Source organism: Eschrichtius robustus, chromosome 17 (genome assembly GCF_028021215.1).
Source record: "Eschrichtius robustus isolate mEscRob2 chromosome 17, mEscRob2.pri, whole genome shotgun sequence".
In the NCBI taxonomy this organism is placed as follows: Eukaryota; Metazoa; Chordata; class Mammalia; order Artiodactyla; family Eschrichtiidae; genus Eschrichtius; species Eschrichtius robustus.
Window position 1 is genome coordinate 24,847,621 of NC_090840.1, and position 22,089 is coordinate 24,869,709.

General features: G+C 42.2%; 1 protein-coding gene across 2 annotated transcripts in view; it reads right to left on the minus strand.

Moving 5' to 3' along the window:
• Positions 1 to 18,475, minus strand: part of PAG1 (phosphoprotein membrane anchor with glycosphingolipid microdomains 1) — a 140,961-nt gene extending 122,486 nt beyond the window's left edge. For both annotated transcript variants that reach the window (XM_068526030.1, XM_068526029.1), the window contains exon 1: positions 18,213 to 18,475. The gene's annotated coding sequence lies outside the window, so the exon portion shown is untranslated. The remainder of the gene's footprint in view (positions 1 to 18,212) is intronic.
• Positions 18,476 to 22,089: the final 3,614 nt, after the last annotated feature.

Genomic DNA, 22,089 nt, shown 5'->3' on the forward strand with positions numbered 1-22,089 from the left:
GATTAAATCTCCAGATAAATAACGTTCAGTACCCTATCAACAGAAGAAAATAAAGCTGGAAGCTTCTTCACACTATCACACTAGATGGGGGCAGGTGGATAATTTATTTAAGTCAATGTGTTTTCAAGCCAGCTTTTACACAAGATTTCTAATTATCAGTGTGCTTTTCACGCAGCAACCCTCCTCCATCTCTTCAGTATCATTTTCACAACTCTTGGTTCAAGAGCCACTTAAGAAATAAATGATTCATGGCAACTGAAAGCACGATAATTTTCTGTGAGGCATGATGGTTGGGTTTCTAGGTCTATGGGGTGATTAAAAAATGCTACCCCTTAACCCTCTTAACTTCTTTTATGGAAAAAAGGCAAAAAGACACCCAGAAAGACCGATGAAGATCAAATCTCTCTTTTGTAATATACATTCTCCCCCCCCACCCCACCCCACAACTTAAAATTCTACCTTTAAGAAAGAAAATTAAACTTTTCCTTCAGAAAAGCCAGACATTTCTGGTTCTGTTCCAAGATGAGATGTATCGAGTTCTAGGTTTGAGAGAAGGCCATGTTCATTCATGAGACGGATTAACCCACAAAGGACTTCTGAATTCTGCAGAGTTGTTCTTCCCATCTTCACGCAGGCAGCACTGGCTACAAAAAGGGGCAGATCACTTTGCCAGTCAAAACATGCACCAGCGGTGTGATCTTGGGCCAGATGCTTAATCACACAGCCTGTTTCCTAATCTGTAACCCAGGGAGCATACATCCCATTTACAGGGTTGTTGTGAGAGTTACATGGGATATTCAGGTAAGCACCATCCTTAGACACAATATTTCTCAAAAATCGGTCCATGGACTCCGTGCTTAAAAGCTGGAGGCTTAATGAAGTCTTGGGTCCCACTTCATGTCACTAGACCAGGTTGGGGTCTGGAAATCAGCACTTTGAACACGCATTTTAACAAGTGAATTAAGGCCGTGAGGCCCAATCTGAGTCAGGACAGAGGGCAGAAGAGGAGCCCAAGATCAGCGTTTTAGCATCAAGTCGGCATGCTGCCCGCTCTGTTCTCAGCAGGTACCCTGGTTCCAGGATCTGGGCTCCAGCCCGAGGCACCAGCATCCCTGTCCTGGCCCTGGTTCACCTTTTGTCCTGCTCTCAAGTGATCTTCCTAAAATACAAACCTGGCTAGGCTGCTCCCTGCTCCGGAGCTGCCCCACTGCAACTCTCTGCCCTTCTGGTCTCCTCCGACTGCCTGAGTCTGCTCTGGCCAGGCTGGTCTCTGAATTCCGGCCAGCTCTGTTTGTTTTGCTCACATTTCAGCCTAAATGGCACCTCTTCCGGGGCGCCCTCCCTAACTGCCCGGTCACTCCCAGGAACATTAATACATTCTACTTTTCTGCCTAGAACCTAATACCTGCTGATATTCCCTTGTTTATGTGGTTGTCCCCTCCCACTAGAAAGTCAGAGTAGATACAGCTTGTTTGTTGCTCTATCCACTGCCTATCATGGTGCGTGGAACACAGAAAGAACTCAATAAACACGTGCGGAATGGATGAACATGTTAATTAATCACTGGCCTGCACTGCCAGCCTTGGCAAGGCTTTCACACCGTACGCAGGAGGCTGACAGAAAAGTTGCATTTTTACATGGAAGCAGACAACTGCGGTACAGTTTGCATTATACAGTATCTGTGCTCAGGGGAAAGTGTTACAGAAATACAATTTCTATAAACTGATCCCTTTAAAGAAAGCTGGCATTTAAATCATTCCTATATCTTCATAGTGGTTTGTAAAGTGAAGCATTTCTTTTTTTTTTCTCACAGCTGAAATCTTCCAAAAATTTCACGAGAAGCCCTTAAAACAGTTAGCTGTGCGTACTTGTTATCAAAGCCAAAATCACCTCACTTACATTTTCCTACTGACTGATACAAATAAAAGTATTGTCATTGTCTTTGGAACAAAATATCCCTTAACAAGAAAGCAGTAGGGTCCAGAGAGTATTGTAAACCCACTCATGTTATAACTGTTCTCAGCTCCTTTAGAAACTGTGGGACAATGGAGCACATCCAAAGGCTCTTGTGCGCTGTTCTCGGGAAAATGGACGTGCATTGGGACCACAGAACGTCTAGAAAAGAGGCATTATAAAGAGAGCTTTTATAAGGAAAGCTATTCAAATGCATTTCTGTCCAACTCCTGGACTCATTATGGTGTAAGGAAAGATTTCAGAGACCCATAGGTACATTAAGAATAAAAGAAAACTATGAATAGATGACAGTTCCATTTTAGTACTGGCTTCCCCTCTCCCACTAATTCAGAAAAATTATATTCTATACAATCGTTTCCCAGCCAAGACCCTGCCACCCATCTATCTCGCAAAGGAAAGGCAAAGTGAAAATCTCCACTTGGGAACTTTAATTGGTTCTCCTGTGTGTGTCATTGTGGGGAGTGAGATGCAAGGGAACTAGCCGCAGATGAGGGGGGAGGGCGCCTGGCTTCGGGTTACAGAGAGTTACAGAAAGGAAAAAGGAAAATAGTTGGTTGCAAGGCTGGAAGTGAAATTATGAAAGGAAAATCAGACCCCTGGGTGCAGCCTCACGAGGAGATAAGTACAGGCTTCACCCGAAATGGTTTCTGGCCTGCTGGGGACACATGGCCACCCGGGATTTACCGATGAGAACACAGTCCAAGAGGGAGAAGTTGTCACACCAGCCGGGTGGGTGTAGGTGCCACTTACAGAAACCCACGCCCCTGAGCTGAAACTGAACGTAAAGCAAGGGACGAGGGAGTCTTGCTGTTGTTTAATCTCTTCCTGTCTTTTTTTTTAAATCAATATATTTCTTTAAATTGACATATAGTTGATTTACAATGTTAGGTTAATTTCTGCTGTACAGCAAAGTGATTCAGTTATACATATATATACATTCATTTTCATATTCTTTTCCATTCTGGCTTATCACAGGATACTGAATACAGTTCTCTGTGCTATACAGTAGGACCTTGTTGTTTATCCATTCTATCTATTGATACAAAAGCTTACATCTGCTAACCCCAACCTCCCCCTCCATCCCTCCCCCAACTCCCTCCCCCTTGGCAACCAAACTTCCCTCCTGGTCCTTCTACAATGGCTAGTTACCCTTAACAACAGACAGGTGTCGTGCCTGTGCCCTGGACACTGGTGGTTCTAAGTGATGGCTGCATCCCCTGGGGGAGCTTTCAAGCACCACCAAGGCAGAGCTGCCGCCCCCCACCCCCAAGGGTACCGTTAATCAGAATCACTGGGGGCGGGCCCTGGGCATCAGGAAGCAGTAAACCTCCCCAGGCGATGCTTTTTGCAGACAGTGTGGAGAACCGTTGCTCTAAAGGCAGCAGGAGAGAAAGGAGAGAGACAAGATAAGAAGGATTGGAGGGTCTACCCCAACAGAGGCGGGCAGCATCCCTGCAGCATGAAGAGGGTGAGGGCCTATTTAGAGGAGGAAGAAAGTGCAGCAGTAACAAGGTGGCGCCCCTGTGAGCTGTCAGCCCTTTGACAACAGGAAATGTGGTAACAACTAGAAATGTCTGAAAACTCAAGGAAGGTGCCTGGCGAGAGAAGACAGACTTGTCCTGGCAAAACCAAGCCAGGACAAGTTGAGCTATTTAAAGTGGGGAGATACGAGAGAAGATGAATCTTGGGAAGAGGTTGTAAAACCTGGGAGGAAACTGTCTGCTGAAGCTAGAGTAGGAGGTGGGTGTCAACCAAGACACCCCAGAATGAAGTCTACACTAGAAAAAGCGGGGTGTGTACTTCCATTACCAAACGGCAATGATTCAACACCTTTGCACATTGATGGTCCCCCTTTAGATAGAAACTTTGGCGTCACACTGGAAACAATTAAGAACTTAAAAAAAAAAAAAAAAAGAGGTAGCGAATAATAGCATGTTCCTGAGTGCCTACTACCTTTGCCTCACATTGCTCTTTAAGAATTTAGTACTGCCTTGACGAGGTTTTGAGTCTTCAAAAGGCAAAATTCTTGGATGTCCCTATAAATTTTTTTTCTGATGCCGGTGCAATACTGCACTCTCTTTTTTCTTATTTGCAGAAATTGGGTCCCCTTGCTCGTAAATGGGCCCTACAGTCTGTAGTACGTTCTGCCTAAGTAACGCTGCCATAAGGACATGCACACTCACGTGCCACAAAAGGAAATTTACACATTGATTGAAATACTCAATACTCATTCTACAGCTCCCTAGGAGTGCCACGGAAGATCAGCTGAAACCCACTGCCACACAGTTACAGCTGCACCACTGGAATCTGGAAATTAACATGGATGTGAAATTTATGATTAAAAGACTAACAAGGTTAGCTAAATGCCATTAAGCAAATTATATAAGATTATGTAAGATTTTTTAACAATTTGGAACAAGTCTGAAATGTCTTGCTTTGGACGGGTGTCCTCCTTCTAACTTGTGAGCCCAGTAAATACCCTCTTGTCATTTTCTTCATGTCTATCTTTCTTGAATTCTAAATATCTTCATCTCAAGAGAACTGACTCTAGTGGATTCCCTACCCTGGTTTTCTCTCTTCCTATAGCTGTTCAGTCTCACTGCCCACAATTTTGTGATGGGTGTGAAGGTTACCAAGCATGAGTCTGGAGCTACCTGGAATGATAGCTACCATTGTTACCTTTGGATTTTTCTTCGAGGACATCTTTTTGACCCCCAAAAGCTATCTTCATCATCCAGGGTCCTGGGCCGGGGGTGGGGGCTGGACCCCCCGGACATGGCTATACTGCAGCAGGGAGGTGAAACCACAAACCATAAGAGAATGCGGATCTGGCTGGCGATAACACATCCATACCTGACCTTCATCCACAAAAACTGAACAGCTAACTTGGCATTTTGTCAAGTCTGATGGGAAGTTAATGATGTGAAAGAAAGACAAGTATACCCATGGCTAAGCCGTATGAAGCACGTATGTGGCAGAGGAGATTGGGTGGGGAGGTGGTGAAAAGAGGATGGGACAATTACTTGAAATGTAATATCCTGGGATACACTGGGACAGGTTCATAAACCTTTATCCACAATTTTGAAATGCAAAATTCTGTGAGAACAGTTTCTTTGTTACTTTGCTACCAAACGAACTTGTTCCAAACCCTGACCTGAGCTGACAGGACTTTTTCTGTCCAACTAAATGTGAATATTCATCTACTTTGCTCCAGAAATGACTGTTTCCTGAGTCCCATGGGAGTATTACATAACCTACAGTATACAATCTGCATTCCCTTTCTAAAAGCTGGATTCTAAAAGACATTTGGCCCCAAAGGGTTTGGCTACATACAACTGTTGTTGACTTGCATACAACTCCCAAACAGGTGAGTTCTCCAGATTTAATCCTTCTACTGTTTTCCCACATCATGCAGGTATTTACCTGACCTCAGCTTTTCAATGATTTCTACAACACTATTTTAGTAGACGGATTCACAGGGAACAAAACAGGACAAAGCTGAAAAACAGGCATACCACATACGATTTCACATATGCTGCCTTAAACACACGTGCTTATCTCTTCCTTTGTCACACTTTTCACTGTATCAGTCTGAGAGTTCTGATACTGAGTGTACCCAATCCTGTGCCATAGCATGTGTGTGGTATAGGTAATATGAAAAACAGAAACGTGATGCTGATCTTCAAAAAGAAGATATCAAACTACATTTTAACTGTAAAAATTAACATTCCAAATGATATGTCCATAGATTTGCCTTTTAGCAAATGGAGACACAACGTGAGGCAGAAAAGAGAAAAAGATGGAAAGATTAGTGCTTGCCTGGGGCTGGCAATGAAAACACAGAATGACCACAAATGGGCACAAGGGATCTTTCTGGGGTGATGGAAAAGCCCTAAAATTGAATTGTGATGGTAGTCCCATAACTCTGTAAGTTTACTACAAATCTGTGAATTGTACACTTAAAATAGGAGACTTTCATGGCATGTAAGTTATACCTCAATGAAGTTGTGAAAAAACTAATATCCTAAATTTCTAAAGTAACACTTTTTATGTCCGCACCTCATCTTTCTTCCTGATGTTTCAAATTAATACCAGTTCAAATAGGGGGAGAAGGGTGCAATAAATTGGACCCATTCCTGATTATTAAGGGAAAAGGAAAAATCTTGCTCCCAAATGACTAATTTTACATCTAGACAGAGAAGATGAGTTCTTCCAGATATTCCCCTATATTTAGCAAATGAAATAGAAATTATTTCTATTTTAACATGCCACACATGCCTCTCTAATTATAGCATGCATCACATCAAACAGTAGTATTTCGTTTACCACTCATCTTGCAAAGACAGTGGAAACTCCTGAGGACGATGCCAGTCTTCACAGTATTTTCAGGACCTAGGAGGTGTTCAATATATGATTATATTGAATGCACGGATCTCTTCGCCAGAACCATTGAACACATTTCCATTTGCTTGAACAATATAAAGCAAATTAAAAAGACATTCCCTACTTTCCAGATCAGGGCTTCTCAACCACAGTGCTACTGACATTTTGGCCCTGATAATTCTTCCCTGTGGAGGGCTGTTTTGTGCATTGTAGGATGTATAACAGCATCCCTGGCCTCTACTCATTCACTAGATGTCAGTAGTAGCCCTCACGTCCCTACCCCCTACCCTTGCCCAACAGCTGTGACAACCAAAAATGTCTTGAGACACCGCCACATGTCCTCTGGGTAGCAAAGTCACCCTTCGTGGAGAACCGTAGCTTTAAATAGAAAGAGTATATGACAGATCAGATCAAACTGTTGTGTTCATGTTTCAACAGTGCTTTTCATGTGATCACTTCCTAAAGCTAGCGAGAACATCAAGACTGAAAAAGCATAAACCTAGCAAATGATGATTCTCTGACCACAGGCCTTGGCCTATAATGGGGAGAAGAAAAGAAGTTCTTTCTACTCTCCTTGTAACTGTGGAGATGCAAAAGACTTGTTTTGATCCAAGGCTGACAGTTTTCAGGATATGCGGAGCTGCGGAAATCCATAAGAGATGGGTCCAAATGTCAAATGGCCTATGGCTGTAAAACAGTAACAAAAGCAACATGTTCATTGCCAGCACTGGGCTGTTTATTATGAACTGTATCTAGGAGAACAATTTTGAAAATGCTACTGAATATTTATTAAAAGAAAAGATCTATAATAATTCAGGTCCTGACCAGCTGCTATTAGTAAATCACTAAGCCAGTTGGAACCTAAAGGTTAAGAACTGTGGTAACAGAAACTATTAAATTAAGTGTAAGTTTAATACTTCAGGGTTTTATTTTTCTCAACAACCACAGTGTTTAGCAATCCTCTTCAATACACCCTGGCACAAAATCTGAAAAGCTATTATCCATACTGTATGCTTTTAATGAGTCTCCGGACTTTTTAGTGTCAATTCTTACTTTGGAGATATTGGGAATTTCACGCTGATGTTAAAAGTTCTAGATGTACATTTTGGGCAAAATGACTGTTATATATTACAGCAAAGAAAAAAATATTCTTAACATTAGCTGAATATGCTTACATATTTATCAAGATTCATAATACTTTACTGCAAAGCATCATTATTTTTTATTCAGGAAAACAAAGGAGCACACGTCTAACCTCAACACTAACAATTTAGGCGCTACAAATGACATCATCGTAGGTTTCAGCCACTTCTGTGTTTATCAATCTATTGCATATAAGAAAAAGCTACAGTGGACAGTTACCTGTCAATTCCTAACATTTGAAAAGGAAGCATATCTTTTAAAATTACGTTTGTAAAAATATTTATATTTTTCTCTACATGCCTATTGCTAAACATAAGCAGGTTTAGGACTCTGAAATATTAAGTATATAATTCCTAAATCCACTAAGAGAAAGAACGTATACAATATGCAAAAGCCCTCTATTCAGTCAAGCCATAACTGTACATATAATTATGGTATTCAAATTAGATTACTAATTTAGGCGTGTTCTATCATGTCAAGTGTACACTAACATAAGAAAAGTCAGAATAAAATTGAATGGGAAGAAAAAAGAGGTAAAGAAAATTTAATTACTCTTTATAGAAAATGAAAACTCCTAGCACATAATATTAAAATATATACTTACGGAAAGATTAGTGGGAAATGCAGCTTAATTATTCCTCTTGGTGGTGAGTAGTAAATACAGTATTGTCAAATCGCCCCAATAGAATGCTAACGCTGTGCCCTGGATTATCATATTTGCATTTGGATGAAACTGGGACACATGAGGCATGAAATGGCCAAATTAACTTTCATTTTACTTCATTTGAATTTCCTCACATATTTTTATAAATACAAAATACAATAAAATCACGTATAAAACACCATACTATTTTATATTGTTATTTAAATTCTCATATGCCTATACTGTAATTTCTCAACTACAATGGACTACGCTACTACAATACACCATGTGTATTGATAATTACTAAAGCTAAGATAGTTGCCTAACATTTTTATAAAACTTTAAAAACTTTATGAGCCTATGGTTATTTTAAAAAATCAGCACTAATAACAAAAGATCAACCAACTGAATGTCACAAATGCATAACCCCTTTTGGATTCAGTTTTTTTCCACTGAAGCTAAAATGTAAAATTGGCACCATGAAGCTTGAAATTGAGATTTAAAGATAAGCACTGGTACCAGCATTTTGCTGCCTGCTAGAAATCGCTTTCATCTGGAAATTGCCATTTAGCAAGGCTCATAGATATTTTTTATGAAATAAAAATTGTAGCATCATAAACTTTTCAAACAGCCATAAAATTCCATGTACATTTCATGATTCTAACACTTCTGTATATTAATAGTTAATATCTGCTTTAACAGTAGTAAAATTAGGTAAATCATAATTTTAGAATATCAGAAGCCAAAATACAAGTTATAAAACTAAAATAAGCTCTTTCGATTTATCCTGCATCATTTTACACTGCTTAAGAAAAAGACAAATGCTTTAATACTTTGGCATTAAATAGGGAACATAATAGCTGTTTTGGCAAGATAAAGCAAGCTACATCACTTAATGTATTTGGAGAATTCAGGAATGATATTATAAAAGGAAAACCAATAGTTTAAACTTAATCTGGCTGACTTATTTCACATACACGCACACATACATGTACACACAGAACGCTTCTCACCTACAACAGCCATTGCAACAACTGAAAATAAATTTCCTTTGTATCACAGACAGCAAGTTCGACTACAATAATTTTATAGTTTAAAATGTTGAATCCTTTTATAACTTAGATGGTTTTTTAAAGCTTTTAAGATAATGAAAGAAAAAGACGTTCATCTGTGAAAAAAGCTTTCCCCCAGTCTGACTTAATCGCATACATTTGCATGAAGAACCTGTGGCCCACCAAATATAAAGACTGCGGCCAATGCTGTTTCCACTGTTAGTGTTTTGAGCAGACTAATTAAAAATCTCTTAAATATTCCACACCCTAATTTTTCTTTAGTAGCTATTCATGAAGACACAGGCAACATGATGGCGTGGCAAGAAGCCAGAATTTGAAATCAGAACGCCTTTTTTGGGGTCCTAGGAGCTCTACCATTTACTAGCTGTGTTATTTCCATGCAGTCATCCTAACCCTGCATCTCAGTTCCCTCATCTCTGCAATGGGAGTTAATTCCACCTTTAGGTCAAAATTAAAGGATAAAACAAGTGAGGACTGAAATGCATGATATTAACTAAAACACATGGTAATTATTTCCACCATCCCCCCAAATACTCCAGCTTGTCTATAACTTAATGATGCCTGTTTTTATAAGACAAGTGAAAATTATAGGAAACTGTACTTAATATATCTCAAATAAACCAACGAGCCAAAAGGCTCATTAGTAACTCTAACAAGATTGGTTCACAGGTCCAAACCCTCCACAGATGCTGTGGCCATGCTAAAAGCTTCGTTTTTGTAAACTGTCAAATAATGTGTCATTATCACTGTTCCTTTCGGTGTGCTCATTCATGAATACAACGAGACATGCCTGTTATGGAGAACCAAGCCCTTTATGTGCCAAGAAAGTGATTCTGTCATTCTTCCCACTTTCCCAAGTGGCCCTGTCCTGCTGTCAACCAAGGAGAAAAGTGAAAGGAAAAGGAAAACAAGAAACGACAATGCTATCCTATAAGCAGCTTGAGGTTGAGGATCATGCTTTATTCGTGATTTTATTGATTTCTTTCCTTTACCCCACTCCCCGTCCACTTTCCACATAGTAGGTCTTCATACTTATTGACAGGAACTAGAAGCTATATGAGAAATAGCCACTGTCATCTGTGTAGATGCAAGCGAGGAAACAGACCTGTCCCTTTGCTCTCTGCCTTTTCTTTCTATTTCATTCCTTTTGTCACCCGGCTCCCGTTCCCTCATGCACCTCATCCTGCTTTGCCTCTGGCTTCTGCCACTTTGTGTGCAAGCACTTGTCGAAAACTTCCCTCACTTAATCTTACTATCCCATCTCCCTTTCTTCTGCCTGCCACCTTGGCCTTCATCTTTTTTTCATTCTACGCACCCTCCCAGGCAGATCACAACCTCAACAACTTCAAATACATGGAAGACTTGCAAACTTTTATCTCCAGCTCAGCCTCTGTCTTGAATTCCAGAACCACAGGCTTGTGCAACTGTCAACTGAATCTCAAGCCCTGGGTGCCCCTCTTGTGCCTCACATCACACAAATCCACCCCTGAATTCATCACCTTCCCCTGCATACTGCACCATTCTCTGTATTCACTATCATGACCAATGGCACACCTGTCCCTTCAATCACCCAAGCCAGAGCCCTGGGAGTCATCCATCCCGAAACTCACCATCCCCTCCCTGCTTCTCCTCTCTTTCTCCGATCCCCCCACCTTGATCAGTCTGTTCAGACCTTAAAATCCACACTAGGATTCAACAGCTTTTTTACACAACTGCTTTTTTCCACACCACCATCCTCACATCCCAACCATTCTTTACAACACGCCCAGAGGGATCCTTCTAAAAGAACGACCTGGGCTTCCCTGTTGGCGCAGTGGTTGAGAATCTGCCTGCTAATGCAGGGGACACGGGTTCGAGCCCTGGTCTGGGAAGATCCCACATGCCGCGGAGCAACTAGGCCCGTGAGCCACAACTACTGAGCCTGCGCGTCTGGAGCCTGTGCTCCGCAACAAGAGAGGCCGCGATAGTGAGAGGCCCGTGCACCGCGATGAAGAGTGGCCCCCGCTTGCCACAACTAGAGAAAGCCCTCACACAGAAACGAAGACCCAACACAGCCAAAAAACTAAAATAAATAAACTAAAAATAAAATAAAATAAAAATTAAAAAAAAAAAAAAAAAAAAAAAAGAACGATCTGAATTCATCTGAACCAAATATGGCCCACAAGACCCTTCCCGAAGTGGCTCCAGCCTCTACTCTCCATTTCCAGCTTCACCTACTGCCCCTGATGAGGACCAGTCTCGGGGAAATACCAGCTATTCCACAGACGTACCACCCTCTTCAGCTCCTTCATTGTGTTCCCCCTGGTCCCTCTGGCTCAGAATGATTTTTGCCAGCCCATTCCCATCCTCAGCTGCCTGGTCCCCTCCAACTCACCCTTCCAGACTCAGATCCTGCCCTGCTTCTTAAGGGAAAGTCATCTCTTTGGAGTCAGGCACCCCTGAGCGAGCCCAGCATCTTTTAGGCACTGGTTCCAACTGCTGTTAAGCGTCTTGTCCCTCCCAAGACTGAGATTATCGAGGGAAGTGAAAGGAATCCTCTTATGTCTGAGGTTTCACCATCCAACACTATGCCTGGTATATTGATATATATCTGGTGAATGTATAAATGAGTAAATATCACTCCAACTAAATTTGGCTCAAACATTGCCAAGCTTCTAGTGATTGATTATGTGTGAATGAGAGGCGCAGAGCTCTCTTTACAAGGTGTCATGGAAAATATCACAAGGCCACTCCGGTTGCAATTCCCAAGTGCTGAATACAGAAGTTGTGGTGTTCTTGTGTGTAGCCATGTTACAGATTGGCTTTTTTATAGTTTAAGAAAATTTGTCTTGTGTGGTTTTATTGCCTCTGACCTATAGCATGAGCTGCTTCAACATTAAAGTGTCCCAGTAGCTTCAGCAGGTTCAGCCACGTGGGGGTGATGGAGGAAGGAGTACGGGTGGAGGTGAAAGGCCAGAGTGAGTGGAAGCAACATTAACAGCAATGACTGAGTCACAAATACAGCGAGACCTGAACCCCAGGGATCTATCTGAACACCCTTCATTCCTTAGAGAACAAATTCACAGAAAGGCTTCCATATGCAACCTTGGGGCTCCCTGAAGACTGAAATGACAGATGCAGCAATGCTGACTAGTCACACCTTTTTACTTTTAGAAAATCAATTGAAATTGATTACTGACAAATGAATACAAGATATGATATGCGGGGACTGGGTCCTATGAAATTGAAGAGGAAAGTACAAGGCTGCTATTGATCAATTAAAACACTTTTTCAGAAAAACCTGCCTACGCCATAAGGTTCATAGGGTTTCAAGTGCTCTGTAGTTTAAGTAAAGCCCCCCCAATCAGGCCAAATTTCCCTGTCCTCTGCCATAAAATCCACACTTAGAAAATTGAATTTCTCATAAGTTTTTAATCACTCACAGGCTTGAAAATTATACAGTCCTATAAAACCAAGAAGGGGGAGTGGGTGAGACATTACAATGATACACCAAAATATTATAACAACGACAACAACAAAAGTAAAAATCAAAACCCAAGGGATATGAAGAACTTTTTTTAATGGGTTTTTAAAATTGTTTTATTTTGGAAAAGTGTTTCTTACAAAAGGGCAGCTGCACAATACCGAGACCTCTGCAACAAACGTTGGCTCCAGTGTGAAATCAGGAAAAAATAGAGGAGGTGGGGCTCAGGGAAACGGTTTTGGAAATATTACACGTTGGTTTTAAATTCTGCCCTTTCCCTCTGCATTTAGAGTGGCGTTAGACTAGGATGCAGACACAGAAGATGTGACACAATGTTCCTTTTCTGAGACAACACACTTGCACTTTGCTTGTGAGACATACTTGCTCATTTACTTTAAAAACCATCAGTTCATCGTGAACAACACATGACACTGCTGTAGTAATACTCACTACTGATTAAATCATTTTTGATTTAATTTTTTAGAAATCACCTAAGAAAATCTCAGGTTGCTACACTTCTCTCTTCGATGAGAATGACGCAAGCATGTGACATCAAACACAAAGTTTGCACGCCTCTCCACTGTGTCCCATGATCAGTGGAAGGCTTTATGCTTCCTATTTCACAATGCTAACATGGGGGTTTCTTTTCTGAGCTCATTGCATGAACTAAGCTTTAAGCTCTTCCTCCTTAGAGATCTGGAAGACGGTGGGCACGGACCTTTCCACCATCCCTTTAGCTCTATCCTAGGGTCACTGTGGGGAGAGCATGAGATGGTATAGGATGATTTTGAGAAGCACAATATAGGATATCTATATGACACAGCTGAACCATAAGAAGGCCCCCAAATTGGATGCAGTAGTATGCTAGGCCTCATCAGACTCCTGGCCTCCACTCTTGGCTCAGAAACACACTAGTGTTATCTTGGACAAGTGCTCTGACCTTTCTAGGCCTCAGCTTCCCCTTGGGCAATAAAGGATAACAAAGTAACCACACAAGGTCACTGATTAAAGTAAATATTGTATGTACAGTCCTTAGCATGGCAGCCAGCCCACGGTAAGGGCTCTGTGTTAGCTATTCATTCCATCCAGTAAGGATGTGGCAGATAAATCATACTCGGAGCTGTCTTTCCCCACACCCACCCCTCGCCCTCAAATTCAGCAACGTCCCAGCCTTGCGGGACTGTCTCTGCCATGTTGTACATGAACAGCTTGCTTGTAGAACCAAGACTAGTATAACCTCCAACAAGTTTCTCCCGGATGTATGAGGCAAGAGCTCTAGAAATACAATCAGCCCCAGACTCCCCAAGCCCAAAGGGAAGATAATTCAAAACAGTAGAGATGACTGAGGAGAGTAAATGGTCTTCATTCACTTTATCCATATTAAAATTAGCTTGCATTTCTTGTACGTAGGTCTTCTGACAGCAAGGATAGCTAGACGTCGGAGGCAAGTTATTTGGTGATTTAGAGGTAAGCCAATAAATAGTTAACATAGACAAAAAATAAAACTGAACTATGTAAATTCTAAAGAATGAGTTAAAAGTAAATTATGGACCCAGGTCGAGTCACAAAAGTGACTGAGGAAGATTTTTACTGTAGAATGACCCAGAGCAGAGGAGCATTTGAAATGTAAGGAAAAGCACTTGAAAGAGTAAAAAGGAATATTTGTACTCTGACAAGGAGGGCTAAAACTGCAGAAAGACTCAGTTGATGGCAAGGACTCTATCTGGCACCCTCCTGGAAGCTCACACCCAGAGACTTCTGATTTGATTTGATTTTTTTTTAATTGAGATATAATTGACATATAACACTATTCATTTCAGGTGTACAACATAATGAGTCAACATTTGTATATATTGCAAAATGATCACCATGATGAGTAGTTAACATGTCATCTCACATAGTTACAATTTTTTTTTCTAGCGATGAGAATTTCTAAGATCTACTCTCTTAGCAACTTTCAAATATGCAAGCCAGTATTATTAACTGTAATCAACATGTTGTACAGAGAGTTTTGACTTTAAAAAAAAGCCCACTTAGAACATCTGTATTGAAGTACCTTTCAGTGGTAGGATACCAGGTTTCTTTAGATATTAAATCAGTCTGTAAGCCGTCTGTGGCCCACGTGCCCTTTACAGAAATTAGATTTTTATATCTAGAAAACAGAGTAAATATTTACCAAGGGCCAGAATACTATGTAGATCTGGATGATAATCTAAGAAAGCCACAGGAAAAAAGCCTTTCAATCATTCCCAACTTTTGCAAGTCAAGTGAAAAGTTTGACAGGCTGTGGACCAGACTTTTAACAAAGTAGAGTCCATGGGGGATTGGTTCCAGGACCCGTGAGGATACCAGAATCAGTGGATGCTCAAGTTCCTCATATAAAATAGCATTATATTTGCATAGAACCTTAAAGTATATTCTCCCACATACTTTAAATCATCTCTAGACTACTTACAATACCTAATACAGTGTAAATGCCATGTAAACAGTAAATATGTAAATGCTACAATATGTAAATAGCTGCTGGAGCAAAGCAAATCAAATTTTGTTTTTTGGAACTTTCTGGAATTAAAAAGTATATACATTTTCAACCTGAGGTTAGTTGAATCCACAGATGTGGAACCCGAGGATACGGAAGGCCAACTGGACTGCTCACACAGGACCCCTGAAACTGCTTCCCACCACACTGGTACTAGGGCCCAGAGGAAGCATGCTTATTTAATATGAAATGTAAATTACTTCCATTTCTGAACATACAGTACACTATGCTGCAAAGTGCAAGGCCTCTCTCTCTGCCCCAGGGGTGTTCTCCAGCTGGGACTGAATTCATGCCCACAGATGATGCTGATTGTGGATCGATGGATGACCTGCTTGCGGTTGTTCACTAGGCTGTGTGGATCCTGCAGCTACATCTGCAGGCGGGAAACAAACCCGGGAGTGCTGTCCTCCAGCGGGAAGCGTGGGAACGGTAACATACCATTTTCTTTTTCTTGATTCTCTGAATATGTGAATAGGGAAGTGAAAAGCAATGGAATCCACTTCAAACCGAAGGAGAAAAACTCATTTCACCTGCTGGCATCTCTACCATGTGCTAATGTAGGCAAGCTTTTAAACAATAATTATGATAATAATAATAGCTCCCAGTCATGGAGAACTATCTTGTGAGTTAAGCACTTTGCATACTTTACTGCTTAAAGAAAATTTCCTCATCTGTAAATTAAAGATAATAATGCACCCATTTTATTATGTTATTATGAGGATTCAAGGAGAAGAGATGGAAAAAGCAGTTTGCAAGTTGAGGCAGCAGGGCCAAAAAGGACAGGGTTTGAAAGAGACAGACATGGGTTAAAATCCTAACTGCGATTTCTACTATTTGATCTTGTTGAGTCCCAGTTTCCTTTTCTCCAAAGTGGAAATGAAGCTACCCACCTTGGAGAGGAATTGAAAGAGACATTTGGTCAAACACCAGCTGGTGTCTGCATTACCAGGAGGTATTCAATAAATGCTCATACCCTCTCTCCTATTATACATGTGAACTGCTTCTGTTAACCTCCATCAGCAGCCATTCAATGTCCACAGAATCCAAAGATGCATTTGCTTTCCTAACGATAATTTTACTCAGTTTAATAAGCCAGACACTGGTTCAGTAGCTTTAAATCTATGAACTCACTTAATCCTCACCACAATCCAGGGAGGTAGGTACTGTTATCCCCATTTTACAGACAAAGACACTGAGGCACAGAGTTTAGGTAACTTGCCCAGATTCAAACAGATGGTACCCGAGCTGCCAGCATGGCTCCCTAGTCTGTCCTCCTAACCATGATGTGACAGTGCATCATGTTAGGAGGGGGTCAACCTGTTTGTGCTTCCATGCTCTGATGTAATCTCTTCTAGAGATGAGCAATGGCTGCTCTCACCAAGTACAAAGTGTTGACTATCTTTTCAACTTTTGAAATTACATTTTGTGTATTTTCTTAGAATTCCTTAAAAAAAACTACGATATGTTTTTAAATGAGGTGCCTATAACTAGTTCATCTTGTTCCATGTGCTAGAATGCTATAAATAAATGTGCTTCTTTTTCTAAAGAGTACCTAAATAAATCCTACATCAAAACACAACCCTGAGTTTTGGTTTAAATGTTTATTACAAGTCCAAATTAAAAAAGATATATTAGTGCAGTCAATGTTATCTGTTTTTTTAAACTAATGACTTCTATACCAAAAAATTGGAATATTCTCCTTATTTCTAATGTTCACTGTCTTAACAGTCATAGCAGTACTGTATGGTATTTCAAAGTACTCCTCTTACAAATTTAATCAATTCAAATATTAAACATCAATGATGATCATCTATTGCTCTGCTTAAAAGGAATCTCTAGGGGACAGATGAGAGAAAGGTTAAAGAATTCTAGAATTCTATCCTTCAAAGTAGGGCAGGGCAGCTACCTATAAATCATGCTCTTTGTTTATTAAGATAATTAAGCCTATCAGTACACTTAACTTTCAGACTCAACAATTGTCTGGCATGAACAATTTCCACTTTTTCTAAAACAAAGGGGATGTGTTCAAAGGGGTCCTCTGCAAGCTCTCTGTGCAATGCATGCTATTTTAAAACATGATTTATGTGTCTAATTCCTGGAGCTGCCTTGAAAAATATACTGGGGTTTTCCTTGCACACTCCCTATTAGGAGAAGACACTCCAATTTGAAGAGTGCACTCTGTTTCAGACTGCAGGGTGCTATATCATGTCAACATTTTCATTAAATACGTTCAAGCTAGACCTAAAACAAATGGAATGGAGAGTCACAGCTGCAGCCACTGCAGAGACAGTTATCCTGCCGCGAGGCTTACATAAGAGGTGCAGGACAGTGAGGGTGAAACCCAAGTGTCATCATCTGAACACTATTGCTTTGAGACTTGCTCACATTCTTAAAGCGTATGAAATCACACACGCTGAGCGGGTTTCTCATTTTATTTGCCTTATAGCACAAAACTCTAGGTTGACATATAAGTTGTCTTTCCCTAAAGGACTGGGCTCCAATTACAACTTCTGCCTAGGGGAAGAGAAAAGTGGGATGCGCGGGAAGCCTGGAGGCCTGAGAGGGAATGACTTAGCCCCCATCCCCAAAGATCTATCGCATCCAGGAATATTACTAGAGTCATTCCCTTGAGGACTTGGGATGGAGGTGACAGGACCCCCCTACCACCCCCCAGTCCCCCCCCCCCCGCGCGCGCGCACACACACAGTCAAAGGGCTCGGAATGTGCAATCAGCAGCAGGCAAAATGCCCTCAGAGCACCTGTCCTCTCACAGCACATTTCCAACTGGCACGTTCAGCAGAAGCTGGAGCCAGTTCTCCCGGGACTGCTTCCTCTCCCCGCGTGCCCTGTCCGCGGCTTCGCACCCTCAACTCCCCAAGCTGGAGCCCTGCTAACAAGAGGTGCCACCCCCAGCTTCCCACGACGTGAAGATAACAAAAACGAACCTCCCCTTCCCGTGGCGCCCTCCAACTTCAAAAACTACAGTCAACTTACTGGGACGCAGGCGACAGGGAGCCTTCGGGGGGGACCGCGCTCCCGCTGCGCACAGAGCGCCGCGGCCCCGCACTGCCCGGGCGGCGGCGGGTGCGGGGCGAGGTGCTGCCGCTCTGCACCAGCCGCCTTGGCTCCGCGGTGCCAAGCGCGGCGGCGGCGACGACAGAGGTTGCACCCGGCCGCGCGGTCCCGAGCGCTGCAGCTGCCGCCAGCCCCGGAGTGCGGCGCTTCGAGCCCCTGGTGCGTGTCTCCGGCTCCAAGGGAATCCGGGCTCAACAAGGAAGGCGGCCAGGGAAAAGCCGAGGCGCTGTAGCGGGGAGAGCTGCCAGCCCACTCCCAGGCGGTCGATCACATCGCGGGCGCGCCGACAAGCGAGCGGGAAGGCAGGCACGCACCGCAGTCAGCACTCGCCGCCGCGCCGCGGAGAATGACAAGCGCCGAGGCGGTGCAGCCGTGCGGGGCGCGGGGCGCGAGTGCGCATGAGCCCGGCCTTCTTCGGCACGTCACGGGGGAGGGCGGGGCGGGGAGGGGGCGAGGCGGGCGGGGCCGGGTCGGGGCGCGGGGCGGATCCGGGTGCTATGCCCCGCTCCCTCGTGGGAAGGTACCGGAAGTCTCCCGCCTGGGGTTCGGTGAACCTTAAGCTGTGTGGTTGAACTTGTTTGTCTCCAGAGTCCATTGTCTCTGAAAAACCACTGTTTAATCTAAGCGATCCTTAGGGCCCCTGGCAAGCCTACAAAAGCCAATTTAACTCAGGTTATAGTTTAACCTTAAAAAGCTGGGATTTAGGGGACAATGTACCTTGGCTGTACATTAAAGTAACTTACGGAACTAGTAAGAGCCCTTTTGCCCCGTCTGCACCCCAGAATCCAGAATAGTAAGTACATGAGAATCTCTAGATGGGGCCCAGGTATCATTAGGTTGTAAAGCTTCTCAGGTGACACCAAGGTACAGTAGAGCTTCTCAAAGGTGTGACAGAATCTTCTGGGGATTTTGTCAAAATGCTGGTTCTGATTCAGTAGGTTTGGGCACTATGGGGAGATTCTTCATTTCTAACAAACTCTCAGATGATGTCAGCCCTGCAGGTCCAGACCACCCTATCTTGGCTACTGGAAGTGTGGTCTAGAATCCAGAGTAGAGCTTCTGATCTGCGTGAGAATCACCCGAGTAGCTTTCTGAAAATGCAGAACATATTCACGGGCCCTATCTACAGTGGTTATGTTTCAGCCGCTGGGCAAAGGTGGGTCTCTGGAATTCCATTCCTAAGGAGCATGCTCGATGAGTCTGATATAGGTGTTGTTTGAACCAAACTTCAGGATATTAGACCAGCAACTAGGAGTTGGGAATAGACCTTTGCAGTGAGAAGCACCAAGCCGGGTATTGAACTCAAGACATCTGACTGCAAGTCCAACTCCAACTGGTGCTTTATCTCACTAGTCCAAATTTTCTACAATTATTATGCATTACTTAGTAGGAAAAATATATAAATCATGTTAAACACACACACAGCACACACACTGTATTCCTTACACATATCATTAAAGGAGGCTTAAATCTGGCCTGGGAAGAAGGCTGGTCAGGAGGGGAGGTATGGGAGTGGGGAGCAAAGTGATGGAGTAAGAGATGTTAGACGGCCTGTTCCATAGTGCATTGCAGAGGGAAGGCTGTGTAGCAGGAAACAAACCTAGATCCTGGAAAGGTGCCTTGGAGAAGAAGACCCAGGGACTAGACGTGGTCTCCTGTCCGGGAGCACAGGGTGAAACTCAGGTATTCCAGAACTTATTAATGTATGATACGTCATATACATTACCTCACTGAAATCTCACAATGGTCTCGTAAATTGGATAAAAGAGATTTATGCTCATTTTACAGGTTTTAAAATGTCGACTTGCTCCAACAGCGGGACTTGAATGAGAGTACAGATCTGAGTGTTAGACACAGCTTCTATAACTCTAAGGAAAACGATTCAGATCTTACAAGGAAAATGGTTTCTGTTTATCATTCGCATCCTTTAAAGGCTGTGCCTAAGTGTTGAGTTAGAAAAGCTTTCGTTTTCGGAGGGAAGAAATCCATTTTGCATCTTCACAGCAGTTTTGCAGCTCCACAAGTTGGGATACTTTACAGTTACACAGGGCAGGCTTCACTGAGAGGTTCAAAGAGCGACATTCACATTTTCTGGTGACAAGTGTGATTACCATCCTCATTTTATCCAGGCCCAAAGAAGCTAAGTCATTTAGGCAAAATCCAGGCAAGAGCCAGTCTCAGGCCTCCGTCCTTCTCCTCTGCTCTCCTGTCAGCAAATGACCTCCTGAAGATTGTTTTACATTTCCAAATTTTTACTGATTTGCCATCAGTAAATTAGAACCCAAAGGTATTCCAAAGTCACTCCTTGATATAGAACCAGAAGTGTCAGGAACAATTCGTGTGCTTGCGGTAAATGCTCTGGACTATATTCCCAGTGTGAATAAAGCTTTGGAAGAAAGTGTGTGATGTTTATATGCAGTCTCCCAATCCAGAGGTTTGCTTTGGAATGCTATACTGTAAACTATGTCTGACCCACCTTTGTCTTTACTTCCAGTATAACTCTTCCATTAGAGCTATTCCTCTGTGTGATTATGAAAAAATTAATAAATGAATGCCTAATTCAAAGAGAATTCTCTATAAATGGGGGAGATGGTTGTGGAAATTTATTAGTTCCATTTTTAATAAGAAAATATTTTAAATTACAAAAAACACAAAGTTAGCATAACAGTCATGTTGGGCCTTTTAGGAGAGGTGTCCAAAGTTGTCGTCCTGTTTTCTTAGGTGTTAGAAACTCCAATCAAAATATTTATCTGTATAGTGTATGAATTCACTTGAATATTGACTTTAAGAGAACCAGGATTTGATTTTATAAAAAGTTAATTAGTATGACCCACTGCCACTGTACTTTGAGCTACTATCATTGGCATTAAACACACGAAATATGTAATTGCCTTAATATTGGCTGTGTATTAATATTGATTGTGTCTGATCTATAATTTGTTTCTCATTAGCTGCTGTTGTTGTCTGGCAGGGATAGCAGCTACGTTATTTTTCTCTGAGGTATGTATTCCTTAATGGGTCAGCAAAGCCTGCTCTTTGGCCGAGAATTTCTTCATTCAATGCCTTTAAAAGTCCCAATAGTGAGGATTTCAATTATACAGATGGTAGAGACTCCATTGAACCTATTCTATGCTCATTCAAGAAACTGTACCTAGAATAGATTTTTATTAAACTCTTTCTGCTGAGAATCACGGGCTTATCACTGAGCTGAAAGGTTTTGGCCCCCAAATTCTCTGTACTTGTTAATTACATTTCTTCATCCATTTCACTCAAAGAGATTCTTTGACATGAAAATCTTCCACCCTCTGTCTAATTCATAGTGATAGCCCAGGTCAGAGAACTGGGGAGTCCAGGGGACTGGCAAAGCTGAGACGGAAGTGGGCACATAGAGTTAGATTTCACTAGGGGAAAATGAGGTTGCCATAAAAATGAACACGAGTTGTTCTTGATTTTTTGCACATGGTTTATTACCAGGTTTGCCTTGTTTGAACACATGCAGCTGCTAGTAACTTCACAGGAAACCAAAACTGAATCCCTGGTGGGATGTAGGGGTGGGGGAGGTGGGAGTGGAGATAAGTAGGTTAGCATTCTGTCTTTCTTATCCTGGGCCACTTTTGAAAACTATTGAAAAGCCCAATTCCTCTTTCCCTGACACAGGAAAGTTAAGAAGCACCTGAATTTCAAATGCTTACTTCTCAACTGTTTGTTCTAAAGAGTTTGTTTAGAACTTAGGACAGCCTGATCTGGATTTTTCAGGCTAGCTCCAAAATGTTTTTTAAACCTACAAATAAATTAA